General features: G+C 33.9%; 1 pseudogene; it reads left to right on the top strand.

Moving 5' to 3' along the window:
- Positions 1-753: 753 nt before the first annotated feature.
- On the top strand, positions 754-1,997 carry LOC120091400 (basic leucine zipper 43 pseudogene; annotated as a pseudogene).
- The last annotated feature ends 15,781 nt before the right edge of the window (positions 1,998-17,778 follow it).

Genomic DNA, 17,778 nt, shown 5'->3' with positions numbered 1-17,778 from the left:
TACTGTGCAAAGTGACACCATTAAACATAGCTTATAATGGAAGAGACCTACCCAAGGTGTGGTTAAATGAAAACCACTAACCATCTTATTTTATCGGTCCCAAATGGAACTTACTGAGCAAAGAATCAAAAGTATACTATATACAAAATCCTGACATGCAAGTACTTGTCTCTGTTGTGGTAAACAAATATAAAATTTGACTGAAAATAAAGTAGAGGCTGAAACAGATTGCCAAGAACAAACATTTATTAGGATTTTTCCCCCTTCAGTAGCAATAAGATTTCTCATTTATATTCCAGTTCAAGGAAAGAAATTGATTAAAAAAAAAGAAAGGTATCCATTTGAGTGGTGAAAAAGATGTAATGAATGGTTCCTTTATAAGAAATAAAGTATTATAAAAGATAGTGTTGGTTGATTACTGTACTTTCTTGTAATGGTTTTTCCATTTGCACTTGGTCTTCTTTTGTCTAACCCAACCCCAAGAGAGAGAAAGAGGGTGTTTTTTTTTCATTTTTTTCTTTCGAATTCCCAATACCATAACACACCAGGCTGTAGAATCTTCCTAAATATACTAAAATAAGAAGGCATGCTTGTAGACAAGTCTAATTTTGTAATTTAATATTCTAATCTGGATCTTATTAGAGTGGTATTTGAGTCATCTATTATAATAAGTCGATAAAAATTACTTTGTTGTGGATATAGAAAGGCTTACCTTCCTCAACCTGATTCCTCCTTTCATATCTTCTCACACAAAGTCCAATTGGCTGCAAATAAAATAATATTATTCCAGAAGCCACATTACACAAATTTCTTCCTTTAAAATTGACTTCTTGAACTCCAATCTTCCCCTGTTCTTTCTTCCTCCAAATATTCTACCATCACAATTATTATATTTCCCACAATATGCACTTTCTTTGCCTGATGTAAGCAAAAACCTGATCAGAAAATAATTATCCATAAAGAGATTGAATTTCAGTGTATTTATGTACAACATGGACATATTACACATGCATAGAACCATAGCATAACCATGTAAACCAACCCCATCTGAATTTATTTATGCATACATGAACATTGTAGAACATAGACATAATCTGCATGGTCCAAGTTTTTAAGAAACTTGCTTGATGGTGGTGGGGACACTTCAAGCTTTTTCAATCCTATAAATGTAAACAACTCTATCAACAACCTCCCCAAGTTCCACTTGAAGAATCCTAGTTTTTTCCCTTCCAAGAACCAGCCTGCAAGTTTTAAAAAACATTGGCCATGCAGCCTGGTGAAATTGCAAGTCTCCATTATCTTCTTTCATCTAACCCATCTCTACATTCTTCTCAATTTAACATGTCCCATGACAGCACAAACATGATGCAACTTAATCAGTTTTCTAATCCATTATCAAAATTTCAATATCCTTCTCAAGTGCAAGATATGAATCCACCATCCTTAAGCAGTAATTCAACTTCTGATGAAGCAGATGACCAACAACTTAGCCTCATCAATGAGAGGAAACAGAGGAGGATGATATCTAATAGAGAGTCTGCACGTCGCTCGCGAATGCGCAAGCAGAAACATTTGGATGAGCTTTGGTCTCAAGTCCTTTGGCTCAGGAATGAAAACCACCAGCTAATAGACAAGTTGAACCAAGTCTCTGAGTGTCATGATCGGGCTCTACAGGAGAATGCTCAGCTTAAGGAGGAAGCATCTGAACTTCGTCAAATGCTCACAGACTTCCAACTCCATAATCCTTACCTACCTTGAAGACATCTCCTCCAAGTGGTTCCCGTCAAAAGCTGTCTGAAGCATGAGTCTTGGATCCACTTTGTATGAGTTCTCAATTGCAAGACTGAGCTAGAGGCAAAGTTTTTGTGCTTTTCTTTGCCAATAATGGTCCTTCTCTTTAATCTTTATGTAGATGCCACAAAATCTTTACCTACCTCTGAAGTTGTACGAAACTTTTGAAAAAATAAAAGGTATTTATTTAGCCTTCCCTCTGAAAATTCCTTCATCTGTGATCAAAAAGCTCTCTGAAAACAATCTATAGACTTTCATCTTATCCATAGGTCAATTAAGATGCATATTTCTTCTTATTCCTTTTGCCATCTCCTTGAGCACAGTTAGGACTTGGGAATAGGTTCAACCACCTCTTAAAATTCAATATAAGATTCCATTGCACAATCGTCTGACACCAGATAAAACTATCAATTGCAGTATAGAAATTCTCAACATAACAGGATATAACAAAATACACACACAAGCCATGAAGTTAAGAATAGCTGAGGAAAAAAGATACCTCAGTGGTAAACGTCCATGAGTGGCATTGGTGGCTGATAGTTGGAAATGTATTTAAATAAGGGGTGGGGTGGATTCTGGTTCATGAAATAAAAATTTGGCATGAAAAAGAGAACATTTTGAAAAGAAATTAAAAAATACTTTTCACAGGTTATGAAACTTGTCAGGGCCCAAATAGAATTGAAATTGGTTCAGTGAAGTAAACTAGCTTGTATAAAACTCAGAAGTTTCAGGAATATGAAAGATGTCGACATTTTACTGTTCAATTTACAGAAGCCTTAATTTTATTTATTATTATTTTTTTGGATAAGAGACTTGCAGAAGTCTTCATGTTTACATTATCATTTTGTTGTTCTTTGCTACAACGTTTACTATATCTTGTGGTGATTCCCATCAGTTGCCCAATAGAATTAGTCTGTGTACTCTGATATGATTTTTCACTAGAAAGGATGTTTGATCAATCAAAGGCATTACAGCCGATAATAATCTCAACAAGAACAATAATGCTGAACATGACTCTGAGGAAGGAAACCATGAATTGTTCCATTTTGGACATGTTTCACTTTTTCCAGCTTACATTGAAGTATATAATAATACTGATAGCATATCATGGTTAAATGAAACCTATTAATGAGGCATCGACATGGTGTAAAGCCATGTGTTCATGACAATATGAAGAAGTAAAAAAAGAACAGGACACATCACATTGAGTCATAATATCTACAAGATTCACGAAACAAGGATATGGAGAAAAGCTGGTAGATGCAATCAAACCCAAAAGGTTAGTGGTAGTTTAAACCTGCACATAGCTTTACATTCATCATTTAGGTTCAATCTCTTTGATTCAATATGCTAAATGGTCGTCCATTTCAACCATACAAATTTATATTCTAAGAACTGAATGCAAAAACTGATAAATAGATGACAGATATAAAAGCAATACCAGTGTTGGGACAATGACCCTCCAAATATCTCCACAATCATATGATATTTTTCACTTTGGACATAAACCCTTGTGGTTTGTTTTTAGTTTCACCTGATTTAGACATTGGAGTGTGTGTGGCTCGGCACCGTACCAGTTTGAGTTCTTTTGTAGATCAACTCATCTATACGACCGACTGCCTTGAGTGGCCAACCAAGAAACATGCATCAACACCATTTGAGATAGTTTTCCTCACTCATAAACTCATGATGTTCTCCTCCCCTTATCTAGTAAATATGGAACTTTGTTTGTATTTCCAATAATTAGTTCAATGTACACCCTCACTAATTGATTCGCATGTGATAGCTTAATCTCAAATTCCATTGAAGGTCGAGACTGTCCAAAAATGTTTAGAAAAGTCCACATATAACCTGCGTATGTCTCACCTCATCCATTTCCCTTGGACGAATATTCAGGAAGAATGTCTCTCCGACAAAGCTATAAGTCCTAATTTCACTCTTCAATATGCAAAGCACATACAGCTGCCATGCTGACACAAGGACCTACGATTGTATCTTTTTACTTTCTCTGTCTCTATGGATTGACCATTCACCATTATGAAAACTGTTTCAGGCCAATCAATGTCCAAACTTGAAAACAATTTCTTCCCTTCTCTTCCTACTGAAAGGATAAGATAAATCCTCTCTTCCATAACTCGACTACATGATATCCAGATTGAACCTTCTTAAAATGCTGTCAGTTATAAACTAACAGTGATTCCCCCAGGGTGAATCACCCGCTGACTAAGAAAGAGATCCAATGGCTGTTTTGTTGTCCACAGTATGCTAATGATGCCCCTGGTCCTCAACTATAAATTTTTTGGTTAACAGATCTTTTCTAGAACAAGAGTAGGTTTAGCTTCGTCTCTTCCTGTACATCATATATTCCTCTGACATGGAAACTTAAAAAAGCTTTCTATTATTGGAGTTGTATGTTATGACAGCAGCTTTCCTATTTGCTAGAGCTTGTGCTTCTAACAACTCTAGTGTCAAGTCACCAACTGCAATTTTCCCAGTCATGCTAAAATAGTAATATATATTGAAGTCTTTCTGTTGGAAGGGACAGAGTCTATACATCCTTAATTTCAGAATTGGAAAACATTCACGTAATTCCAAACCAATTTGCTCTTTTCTTTAAGATGTAAGAGGAACCATCCAGATCTTACTGTCCTTCATTTAAGAACCAAACTTTTGACCACATTTAATTTTATTATTCACAAGCTAACTGGTGTTTATATTTATTTAAAATTACATAATAAGTAAGAGGTAAAGAAAAGATAACAAGAAACTAACGAGTGACAGTAGACGATACTGCGTGTCTATAGCTGACACTGAACTATAGTTGCTCTAATCTTGAATCTTGCATAAATGTATAATTATAAGCTTTTTGGTTATAGATGAAGAAGGTGATAGAAACTAGAAAATGAACAAACAATCCACTAATCTAAACTGATGCAATAAAGTGATTGAACTTTTCTAATGCATTCGCTGGGTTCATGTCATTTGCAAACTGAAATAATTTTGATTTTTTCTTTCTTTTCCAAGAAACCAATTTTCATTAAGGGAAGTAACACTACCAAAAAGTGAAAGCTCCAACAGAAAAATAATGGCCCAGGCACAGGAGGACGCAGAAAAAACTAAACAAAACCAACTTCTCAGAAAACAGTTCTAGTTGTGTTAAGGATTAAAATAGATGGAAAAATATCAATTTAACCCCTAAACTTTAGGAGTTGTATCAATATAAATCCTGAATTGATAATTGTATCAATTTAAACTCTAAACTTTTGTAACTATATCAATATACCCTCCATTTTATTTTGTTTGAGAAAACCTTGTGTGAAACTTGTAATTGTATCAATTGAACTCCTAAACTTTCACAAATGAATTAATTTAGATTCTTAGTTAGAATTTCTTTTGAAAATGTCAATGCATTTACTTTAATCATCCATTTTGTAAAACCGATCTTGACAATTAATACATGGATGATTTTCAAAGATAATCGTAATGAAGGGCCTAAATTGGTTGACTTATGAAAATTTAAGGGTTTAATTGACTCAAATTATTAGTTTTACACGATGTTGGTCAAACGAAATACGGAGAAGGTTGTAAATTGATATACTTAGGAAAGTTCAAAGATTAAATTGATATCATTATAGTTTAGGGTCTTAATTAATACAACCCCCAAAAATTTAGGGATATATATTGATATTTGTCTAAAAAAGAAAAGAAATTATAAAGAAAACTCATATGGGAGCATTTAATGGTGTCACATGTCATACTTTCTAATATGGCTTCAAAGCCTATTAAACCCAAACGAGTACTCAATCTACCCAAAGAGATATCATCTTGAGTGACATGTTGAGGTTACTCTTATAGCCAATTGGTTTTGGGACGAAACTCACGTGGAGAAGCCTCACAATATTTATAAGGTAGTTGACTACTTCTTTTATAATCAATAAGTTTTGAGATGAAAATCCATGTATAGCTAATACCTCCTTCTAAATACCTTAATATCCTTGAATATTCTCTCATTTCTTTCTAACCATATATTCAAAAGAATGATAAAGAAAGCCACCGACGATAAAGAAAATCCGACCACTATTATAAAGAAAGCCACAACTCATTGTTCAAGTATTGCATAATTCATTTGACATTGAGGCCAAAACCATACGCGATGGGCCCAATCTACGATGGGAACCTATTTAATTGATGGCTTGTCCACTCACTACCAAGTTGGTAAGACTTAGTTCAATTAGTTCTGTCTATTTTCATAGTAACAGCGTGAATTTACTCGGTTCAACATGTATTACCATTTGATTGCAGAGAAAAAGGAAGAACAAAATCGAATATACGAACATTTTGGGAAGCTCTAAACCAACAAGATTCCTCAAGTAGCTAGAATTTTGGAAACGAAATCACAGGAAAAACAGAACGAGGCCATTTTGAGTTAACATACTCGTTTTCCCTCCAGTTTCTCGGCATCAAAACAGAGAAGTGCATTGAAGTGAAAAATGACAATCTATGCAACATATTGAGAGTCATCAAGACAACCATTAAGAGTGTATTTGGTATGTGATAAAAGTAGAGAGTTGAATTTAGTTGAGTTGGTAATTATTATCTGGAGAGAGAAATTATCTGGGGATTAAATTTTCTGTATTTGTTTGTAGAGTTAGTTGAGTTGGTAATTATTATCTGTGTTTGTTGTGCAGATTTGAGTTGAGTTAAAAGATCTGATACACTTTTTTTATGAATGAGATTAGTTCTATTTTTTTCTATTTGTTTTTTTATTTCATTCTTTTATTTTTTAGTTTTATTCTTTGCTATTGTTGATTATTTTTTAAATATACATGTATTTTCTCAAATCATTTGACATAAACTGGATAATCTCAATTTTTTTTCTCAATTTGTAGAACATAATATATTCTTTTTCATATATTCTTTTCAAAAACTGTAATAATTCTAATTCTCTTCAATCGAATACCAATAAAATATATTTCATATTGCTACTCAATTAATTGGTATATTGTATATTGTATGTATATATATTGAATGTATGAGTATATATTGAAGGTAATTATCCCAATTACTAATTGGTATATTGTATGTATATATATTGAATCTTGCTAACTTAACTTTATTATTTCACATGTCATACAGTTTATTTTTATATAATATGGATAGTATATTTGGGGATCCAAACGGAAAAGATGAGGGAAGAGAGAAAGAAATGAAAATAGAATCCAAAGGTTTGACGGAAAAAAAAAATCAGATCTGGATCCAAACGCCAAAGATGATGGAGGAGAGAAAGAAATGAATATATATTGATTTTTATGGTTAGTTTTGAGGGATAAAAAAGGGAAGTTGTGAGTGGGTAAAAAATGGGTTTTAATAACCCATAGGTTTGACAATAAAAATATATATATATATATATGGATCCAAAGGGCAAAGATGAGAAAAGAAAGAAAGAAATAAAAATATATTGATTTTTATAATTAGTTTTGAGGGGATAAAAAAGCGAGTTTTGAGTGGGTAAAAAAGAGATTTTAATAACTCATAGGTTTCCTTTATGGGCTTAACAAACATGGTAATAAATACTCACCTAACCTAATAACTCATACCCATTTATCAAACACCTCCTAAAAGGGAAAAATGAAGAAGAGAAAGAAGAATGTCAAACCTGGAAATGGGCCAATAAGCGAGATGCACTAGACTAGATTGGGCAAGTCGAAAAATATAGAACCTCTTTTTTTTTTTCTCCAAAGCATATAAAGCCTCTTTGGTATGCAATCTAAAAACAGGAATGTGACATAAGGATCAAATGAATGTATTTCATGTTTTGAATATGCAGATTTAGAAATGAAAAATTATTTTAAATGACAAAATTGTTGAAAATATTTTTAAATATAACAAAATGTCATAATATATCATTGATGATGTTTATTAGTGATAAATGATAGTAGTTTATTAGTGTTTATTACTAATAGATAGTGATATTTTATTATATTTGTAAATATTTTGGTTCATTTTTCATATTTAAAAACAGTCATTTAATTATACTTGAATAATTGTTTAAAATATGTTAGATACTATATTTCTATATGATTTTATCTTCATTGTGTATAACTCTACATTATAAAATTTAAAATCAAAATCTGAATACAATTAAAATATAAAAAACGTTGTTCTCATAATTTACACTTTTTAGATCACATAATCTATCTAAAAACATAACGCAAAATCTGGATTGTCAACCAAATAGCCCTAACCTTTTCCGAAAAGACTCATTTGAAAAAATTTAGGACCGTTTACTTCCTTCAAGTGTAATCAAGGCATGAAAATTAAAATATGTGGACTCACTTCTTCCTTTTTCTTTTTTATTTCTCTTATTTTTATTTTAGGAGAATTTTAAAAAATAAAAAATAAGAAAAATTATTTACACAAAATAACAAAATTCAATCGTCTTCCCCTTTCTTCTTCTTCCTCCTTCTTTTTCTTCCTCTTCTCCTTCTTCTTCTCCTCCTTTTTCTTCTCCTCCTCCTTCTTTTCCTTCTTCTTCTTCTTCTTCTTCTTCTTCTTCTTCTTCTTCTTCTTCTTCTTCTTCTTCTTCTTCTTCTTCAGTCTGATTTCGGTCTTTCTCTCTAACCCACACACTTTTTTCTTCTCCTCTGGTCCGATCTTGGTTTCTCTCTAACCCTCGCACTTTAACGTCCAGCAGCCACCGCACTCATGCCCAACCATCGATCCATCGTCGTTAGGTCTACATTACAAATTTAGTTGTATATCGCCGCCGGTGAGCCGATTTTTCTCTCTCTACTCGATTCGCTCTCTCTTTCTCTTCCTCTAACTCTTAGATATATGCAGTCCAATCCTTGTCACTGCTATCTTGTCGCTACTAGTGTTAGAGTTCATCAGATCTTTTGTCGTTAGGGGTAAGATTTTGAGTGTTTTGGGTTAATTTTGTTTGGTTCTTGAACATTCATTAAGTTCTAGTGTTAAAATTGATTTACCCATGAAGTTGGATGCTAGATTTGAGTTTTGTTACTTTTAGATAGTTGTGATAGACATTGTTATCAATGTTTATTACAGATAGACATTGATAGATCAGTGGTAGACGCTGATAGAAGTCTATCATCGATAGAGGCTGATAGAAGTCTACCAGTGATAGAAACTGATAGAAGTCTATCATTGATACTATCAATGATAGAAACTGACATAAGTCTATCATTGATAGAAGTTGGTAGAAGTCTATCAGTGATATGATAGAAGTCTATCAGTGTCTATCAGTGATAAAAACTTATAGAAGTCTATCATTGATACTGTAGTGATAGAAACTGATACAAGTTTATCATTGATAAACGTTGACGGAAGCCTATTAGCATTTTTTTTTTTTTTTTTTACTAATTTTGTAAATAGTTTGACATTTTTTCTGTTTGTGAAATTTTTCCTTTATTTTATTATTATCTTTTTTCAAATATGTGGAGTGTGGAAATGGAAGTTCTGACCTCAAGATTGATAATACAATCACTATGCTAGTTAAGTTATGCTCATTTAGCTACTCACTCCATTACTATTTATTGCAGGTATTATACAATGTATTTTAAGTAGATATTAATACATTTTTTTATTTCTGTAAATAGTTTGACATTTTTTCTATATGTGAAAATTATTCTTTATTTTATTATTATTTTTTTTTAAAATATGTGGAGTGTGGAAATCGAACTTCTGAACTCAAAATTGATAGCACAATCACTATGCTAGTTGAGCTATGCTCATTTAACTACTCACTCCATTACTATTTATTGTAGATACTATAAAATGTATTTTAAGTATATATATTAATATATCAATAATATATCTGTAATGATCCAAAATTTTAGAAAATTGTATTATATTTATCTTGCATTATTCAAATCGTATTTCATATGTAAGGGATTTGGAATTTGTTTATTTTGAAGGGATAAATCGATTCAAATTAATCTTGGTGAAAGATATGGTGTTGGGGATGATGCCCTAAACTCTCGTTGGGTCTTGTAGTTTGTAAACACTATATTGAACAAATACTTGTGATGTAATAATATATTATATTTTTCTTCACTATTGTCTATGGAACATTGGATGTTTTAATTGCTTTACCACAAACCAATAAACTCAGATCCCTGATTGTCGTTGTAACTTAAGCATGTATGTGGAGACATACAGATGGATCATGCCTTAAGTGATAACCAAAATGGTCTGTAATATATGGATATAGGAGGGAAACCTTATCTTGGTAATGCTACGGATGCGATCTGCTTTGTAGAATAGTTACAAATATTGTGACTTGCTACAGATGGTCTGATCTTGATCATTCATGTGGAGACATGTGAGCGGGGGCATCCTATACAAAGGAGTTTGTATAAGACTGGACCATGAAGTGTTATAGTCTCGTTATATAATGTCATTCATGACAGAGACTTTACTTCAGTAGAATGACCATAGGTAACATGACCTCAATCCTGAGTGAGTTGGGAACTCCTGCCTTTGAGGGCGGTCATTTGATTTGCATGGATGCGAATGGTCAGATCGCCAATTTAAACCTACCACTTTGGGGATTCGTCTTATTTGGGAGTTGGGAACTCAGCTACACAAGATGGAATTCACTCCTTCCCTGAAGTAGGGGTAAGTAGATAGATTGCTCCTTTAAGGGCTAATTCCAGGGCTTGAACGATGTGGCATCACACACCTTCTCATGGCCCAAGAGGTGTCCACACATAGTAGGACTATGTTGTATTGTTCATTAGAGAATCAGTGGTACTTAAGGAGTTAAATGTAACTATAGGGGCAAAACGGTAAATAGACTCAGCTGTACTTACGAGTATCTGTGAAGGGTTATCGTACCGTTGATTGGTTATATCCAATGAACACAGAAATATATCTGTGGTGAGAAGAGTGCAGTTGTCGGTCTTTAGTGGAATGCCTGACAGTTAACGGATGGTGGATCTCGTCGCTAAAGAGTTTAGTCAGCTATTCACGTACCATTGAAACTTCGAGCTATAGGCCTGTAAGGTCCCCTTGGTAGCTCAATGGATTCAAGTTAAGAATCAGTTTTTTGATCAGTTTGAAGTGTTCAAATTGACAAGAGGGAGTTCAATTATATATGATATGATTGAACTGGTCAATTATATATGATATGGTTGACTGAAGTATGAGATATATTAATTGGAGGAAAATGATATAAATATGATTTATATCTAGTGGATGAGAAAAGGAATATGGTTTATATGTTGCATTTGATGTGATATTAAACTATAGATTATAAATATAATATGATTATATTTATTTTTTAATTAAACAATTATGGGTTAATTGTTTGCGGTTTTTTCTCCATAACCGAATAAGATAGTGAGAGGTTGCATTCAGTTTTCGTAACTGGAGGATAAAACGAAAATGGTTTTCACTTTGCAAGGAGATCAAATATTCGCTCCCCGATTGAGTACACTGCCCATCGCCTAGCAAACCGAGAGCATACACTATTGGGGTTAATGCCCTAAAGTCTCGTGTCCTGTAGTTTGTAAATAGTTTGTACGAACACTTATGATGTAGTATATGATATTTTACTTTACTTCTTGTGTTTTGCTCAAATGAATGTTTTCTTTGCTTTACCACAAACCAATAATCCATGGTTATCTTTATGTAATTTAAGCATGTATGTGGTGATATACAAGTGAATCATGTCTTAAGTGGTAACCAAAATGGTCTGTAGTATATAGATATAGGAGGAAAACTTATCCTAGTAATGCTACGGATGTGGCCTGCTTTGTGGAATGGTCACAAGTGTTATGACTTGTCACAGATGGTCTGATCTTGATCATTCGTGTAGGGAACATGCGAGCGGGGGCGTCCTATACAAAGAGTTTGTATAAGACCTGACCACAAAGTATTAACGTCTCATTATATAACACCGTTTATGACAGAGACTTCACTTTACTAGGATGACTATAGGTCACATGACCTCAATCCTGAGTGAGTTGAGAACATTAAGGGCGATCCTTTGATTTGCATGGGTGTGAGTGGCCAGTTCATCGACTCAAATCTACCACTTTGGATATTTGTCTAATTTGGGAGCTGGGAATTCAGCTACACAAGATGGAATTCACTCCTTACCCGATGCAAAGGCAAGTAGATAGATAACTCCCTTAAGGGTTGATTCCAGGGCTTGAACAATGTGGCACCACACACCTTCTCTTGGCCCGAGAGGTGTTCACACATAGTTGGATTATGTTGTATTTTTCATTAGAGGAATTAGTGGTACTTAAGGAGTGAGATGTAACTACAGGGGAAAAACGGTAAATTAGCCCAGCTGTACTTACGAGTATCAGTGAAGGGTCATCGTACTCATGATTGGTTATATCCGATGGACACAAAAATATATCTGTGGTAAGAAGAGTTCAGTTGTTGGTCCTTAGTGGAATGTCTAGCAGTTAACGGATGGTGGATCTCGTGGCTAAAGAGTTTAGTTAGATTCACGTACCATTAGAGCTTCGAGCCATAGGTCCATAAGGTCCCCTTGGTAGCTTGGATAAATTTGAAAATCAGTTTTTGGGTCAATTTGAAATGTTCAAATTGACAAGAGGGAGTTTGATTATATATGATATAATTGAACTGGTTAATTATATATGATATAATTGACTAAATGTATGAGATACATTATTTTGGAGGAAATTGGATATAAATATGATTTATATCATGTAGAGGAGAAAACACTATAGTAAATATGTGATATCAACTTTAGGTTAAGAATATAATATGATTATATTCATTATTTAATTAATTAGGAGATTATGAGATAATTGGTTGAGTAATTCTCCGAAATCATGTGAAAGTGGGAAGTTCGAATTTAGTTCTTGTAACTAAAGAATAAAATGAAAATTGTTTTCATTTTGAAAGACACGCAGAAAAATTGCTCACGGTATGAAAGTATATGATCGCATAGCGTTGAGAGCCTATACAATAGTGTCCATCTTCCTAAACGATCGCACACCCGCGCACTAAACGATCATCCGCGATTTTTAAATGATTCCTTACTTTTCTATACGATCGCTTAACGCGCCGAGCAGACCTAAACGATTGCTTACCATTCAATAGATGATTGCTTAGCTAAACTTACACGATCGTGTACCTTTTTTTAAACGACAAGTACCCAGCTATACGATAGTCTTCTACTATCTCCCACTTGCTTATTCATACTACATGATGCTTGATTTTTATGAAGTGAATTATGGATGATATGCGACGGTGAAATTGCGTTGTGCACTCAAGTTTCCTCAGCGGAATCCAAGTGTAAATTCCATTGAGTTTCTTGGTAAGTCCAAGGTCAAACTCAGAGACTTGTGAAAACAGGTTGCGTTGGTAATTTTTATGAAAATTTTGCGGTAACCGGATAAATAAATAAAGTGTTGGGGTTGTTGTTTGCGTTAATGAAAAATAAACAAATGCGACGGAGTTTGAAAAGAGTTGATAAACAGAAAATGCAATGAGTATGCGGTGAACGGGTTGAGAAAGGTTTCGGCTAACACTTCCTAGGATGCGTTCATGCTATGCGATCATGCAACATACATACAACATTAAACAACCTCTCGGTGCGAATGCCACGACTTCTAAGACTAAAACGCATGCGATATATGCGCTAAGTCTATAAGACCCACACATAAGCCTCTATTGTTATTTATGCAATGATGAAATGACACACACACAAATAAGGCGACCACATAATATCATTCCCATCTCTAGGATGCATGCGATGCAGGTTGATAAACAGAGCTTATCTCTAAGTCCCTATCTCTTGTTTATACAGTTTTAATCTTGCTCTCTCGAGTCCAGATTCTAACCTAGCTCTCTCGAGTCATTAGGTTCTTTCTTTAGACTCTCTCTCGAGGATCTCTAAATGGTATTTAGCACAACATAAAACAAGACAATCGCAAGCAATGAACTTCTTAGGTCATGTTAGCTTAGTTTTTCTCAACCCATTCGACTAGTTTAGCTACTCATGCGTGCTAAGAGAGTGAACAGATGTAAAAATAGAACTTCCATTGTATAAATATAAAGATGAAGTACAAAATAACAATGCAAGTATAGAATAAAGGGTCTAGTAGCAATCTCTTATTGTCCGGGCTTTTACAGAATAAAGGGTCTAGTAGCAATCTCTTATTGTCCGGGCTTTTACACTATTTTCTACTCGTGCTCAAAAGATTATCTCGCTCTCGCGAGAGTCGGCCCTCTCTCTGCTTCTTCACCTTAAAGTTCTCTCTTGAGTTGCCCTGAGCAATCTCCAGCGTCACCACTCTTCTCTTGCTCTGCCTTAAAATAAAAGGAAAATTATGCACAAAGACGAGCGAACTGAAGTATGAAATTTCGAACTGCTAAACTGTTAACCCCTTTTCTGAAGGATGCCTTCGGTATTTATAGAGCATCCAGGGTGAAAGGCAGTTTCTCTCTCATGATTGTACAGATGGGATGGCTTTAATTCCTGACTGATGCGCCGAATAATTGTCACCGAAAAGCTGAATGTATTTGTGATCGTTATCAGCTGTCAACTTAATTCGGATTTGACTGTCATCAGCTTTCTCTCCCATCGTGATTAATTAGCCTTTCACCCAGATGCGCCCACCATGTTACGCTGACCAAGTTGCGACGATCCTTCTCGGGTGAATATTTACGAACACGATCACCGCAAAGAAGAAGAGGAAGGTGAGTTTTCTTTTAGGGAAAATGGTTGTTTTGAGAAAGTAAGATTGGGGTTTTGGTTAAAAAAAAATTATATATCGGTGTCTCGGGAAGTGTGCACTAAAGGAAAAAAATTCACCTTCCTCTTCTTCTTCCCTTCAGCCGCACACGCAGACCCCTCTCTCCTGTCTGGTGAGGGCCACACTACTAGGGAGCTCCTGAAGGAACCTATGAAGGCCTTGAGCAGAAACGTGGATCGTCCCAATTTTTTATTTTTCACATAATGCAAAATTACATAATCAAAATTATGCAAAAAACTAAATTTACAACATGCCAAAAATTAAATCGAGAAAAGGAAAATCAAGGATTAAGAAACCCTAATCTTTGAAGACCCTTTCTTCACGTGAATTCACTTCTTCGGATCTGTCACGAAAAAAACACGGATAATAAAAAATCACTACCACCAATTGGAGCCTTCTGTATACTCTTGGGATGAGAATCACAGGAGTTGTGTGGGCTTTGTGAATTTTGGGAGAGAGGGAGTGATTACGAGGAAAGGGAGAGATTTTAGGATTTTTCTGTATCACTTTCCCAGAGAGATCAAGAACTTCTATGAAGAAGACAATCTCACACCCAAAACCAACTACCCATGATCATATGTTATAGAGAGAATTAAGGGAAGGGAAGTTATTTCCCTCCCTTTAAAATTCAAAAATAAAATTAAAATTAATTAATAATAATTAATTAATTTAAATCATACATACATACATACATACATACATAATATATATATATATATAAATCTATGTATTATATCATATATAACATATACACTATAGTTTAATATTGTTTCATATACAATATAACCTATACTTTTAATTCTCTCATCAATTGTATTTAATATAAATCTCATTTATATTAAATTTAATTATATGAATCCAATTCACATAATTAATATTTGAATCACATTCAAATATTTATTTCCTCTCAAATAAACTTTATATTATAATATATCGAATATATTATATTAATTATATCATATATAATTAAATTAAATTAATTGTATCACATATAATTAATTCATTCCCTCAATTAATTTGAATAATTAAAATTAATCCAAAATTGATTCTCATTTAATCTTTGTTGAGCCGCAGAAGGGACCTCATGAACTTGTAGATTGAAACTCCAATGACACTTGAATAATTAATTAAACTTCTCTAATTAAATTATTCAACATCCGTTAACTATCGAGCATTCTACTAAAGACCGACAGTTGCATTCTTCGCACTATAGATATATTTCTATGTCCATTGAATATAACCAGTCAATAGCACGATGACCCTTTACAAATTTCTCATAAGTACAACTAGGTCGAAATTATCGTTTTGCCCCTGTAGTTACATCTAACTCATTAAGTACCACGGATCCCTCTAATGAACAATAAGTCATAGTCCAACTATGACCAAACCCCTCTCGGGCCAGGAAAGGGTGTGGCGCACATTGTTCAAGCCCCAAAATCAACTCTTAATGGAGCAATTTATCTACTTACCCCGACATTGGGGAAGGAGTAAATTCCTTCTTGTGTAGCTATATTCCCCACTCCCCAATCAGACATTTCCAAAATGGTAGGCTTAATTGAGTCAGAGGACCGCCTTCATGGGCAGGAGTTCACAACTCACTCAGGATCCAGGCCATGTCAACTATGGTCATCATGGTGAAATGTAAGCCTCTATTATGAACAACGTTATATAATGAGACTAGTCATTTCATGGTCCGTTCTTATACAAACTCCTTTGTATAGAATACATCCGCTGACATGTCTCCACGTGAATGATCTAGATCAGATCATTTGTAGCACTTATCCAACTTTATCAGGCTGCATTCGTAGTGTTACAGGATAAGGTATCCAACTTTATCCATCTACTACAGACCATTTAGGTTATCACTTAAACATAATCCACATGTATGTCTCTACATACATGTTTAAACTACAGATGATAACCTTCGATGTTAGCTTATTGGTTTCTGGGTCTAATGCTATTAAATGTCAAATAAAACATCCATTACAGTAAAAAGGAAGGTGCACTTGTTGGGATTTGTGCTCAAAAGTCTCGTGGTTAATTAGTTATTAAAATAATTATTTATTTTAATTATTAAAATGCAACATTAAATCATCCACAACAGTAAAATTTCAAGATTATTAGATGTAATCTTGGACAGTATGTATTTGACATACAGGTGGATCATGAATACGATCGACTTTGTAATTGTTACAAATGGTTTGGTCCAAATTGTTCATGTGGAGACATGTGAGTAGGAGTATCTTATAGAAAAAGTTTGTATAAGACTGGACCACAAAATATAGTTAATTTCTCTTTGTAACTCTATAAATGAAAGAGGTTAATATTTCATAGGATGATCATATGTGTCTCGGTCTTAACTCTAAGTGAGTTGTGAACTTGTTTCTATGAGGACTTATCTTCGATTTGTATGAGTGAGAATGGTCTGAATCGCCCATGTTGGGTTTTATGTCCTAAACTCGTAGATAGTAAATGTAACATTTGACCGATCATTAATAAAGTGTTATTAATGTTTAGAATTTTTTTAAATAATGTGTTATTTTAATTTTTTTTTTTTTTGACAAAAATAGAGTTGGTTTGAAAATATTGACAAAGTTAGGATTATGAATATGTTCATATTCGAAAGCTCGGAAATAATGGAAATGGTCAAAGTTGTAAAAAGTCAAAGAGTTGTTTTTTGACTTTGAAAAGTCAAAATTTTACTGACCTTATATTCAAATGTGATTTGAATTTCGAAAAAATGAATGCGGATTCATGCTCGAAAGGTCAAAATTAGTCAATACGGATAAAATCATAAAAAGTCAAAATGTTGACTTTTTATCAAAGTTTGACTTTGACCAAATGACTATTTTGCCCTTTGACTATAGTTAGTGGGAAAATCCAAACTTTTGTTGGATAATTCCATTAACAAAATAGTGGGCTAGGTGTTGGCTTATAGTGGAGACATTAAGCCCACTAAGTGAGTGGATTCTAGGTGTTGGGATTTTGTGAAGTTTTTTCATGCAATTGTTGCATGCCTTTTTTCTATAAATTGGGCTTTTCAATTTAGTTAAAAGACTTTTGCCATTTTGAAAATTAGTTTTTTGATATTTGGGCTGGAAAATTACAACTTTGTGAAAAACAAAAGAAACACCCAAACCTACTCAAAATTCCATTCCTTATTTTCATCTCATTTCTCTCTCTCGGTTCTTTTCATCCACCGGGTCCCACAACTCGGTTCTGAGTC

The sequence above is a fragment of the Benincasa hispida genome, chromosome 1, assembly GCF_027475165.1.
Source record: "Benincasa hispida cultivar pf3 chromosome 1, pf3_genome.v1.1, whole genome shotgun sequence".
In the NCBI taxonomy this organism is placed as follows: domain Eukaryota; kingdom Viridiplantae; phylum Streptophyta; class Magnoliopsida; order Cucurbitales; family Cucurbitaceae; genus Benincasa; species Benincasa hispida.
The sequence above is the reverse complement of the archived record's forward strand: the minus strand, read 5'-3'. Positions and strand labels throughout refer to the sequence as shown.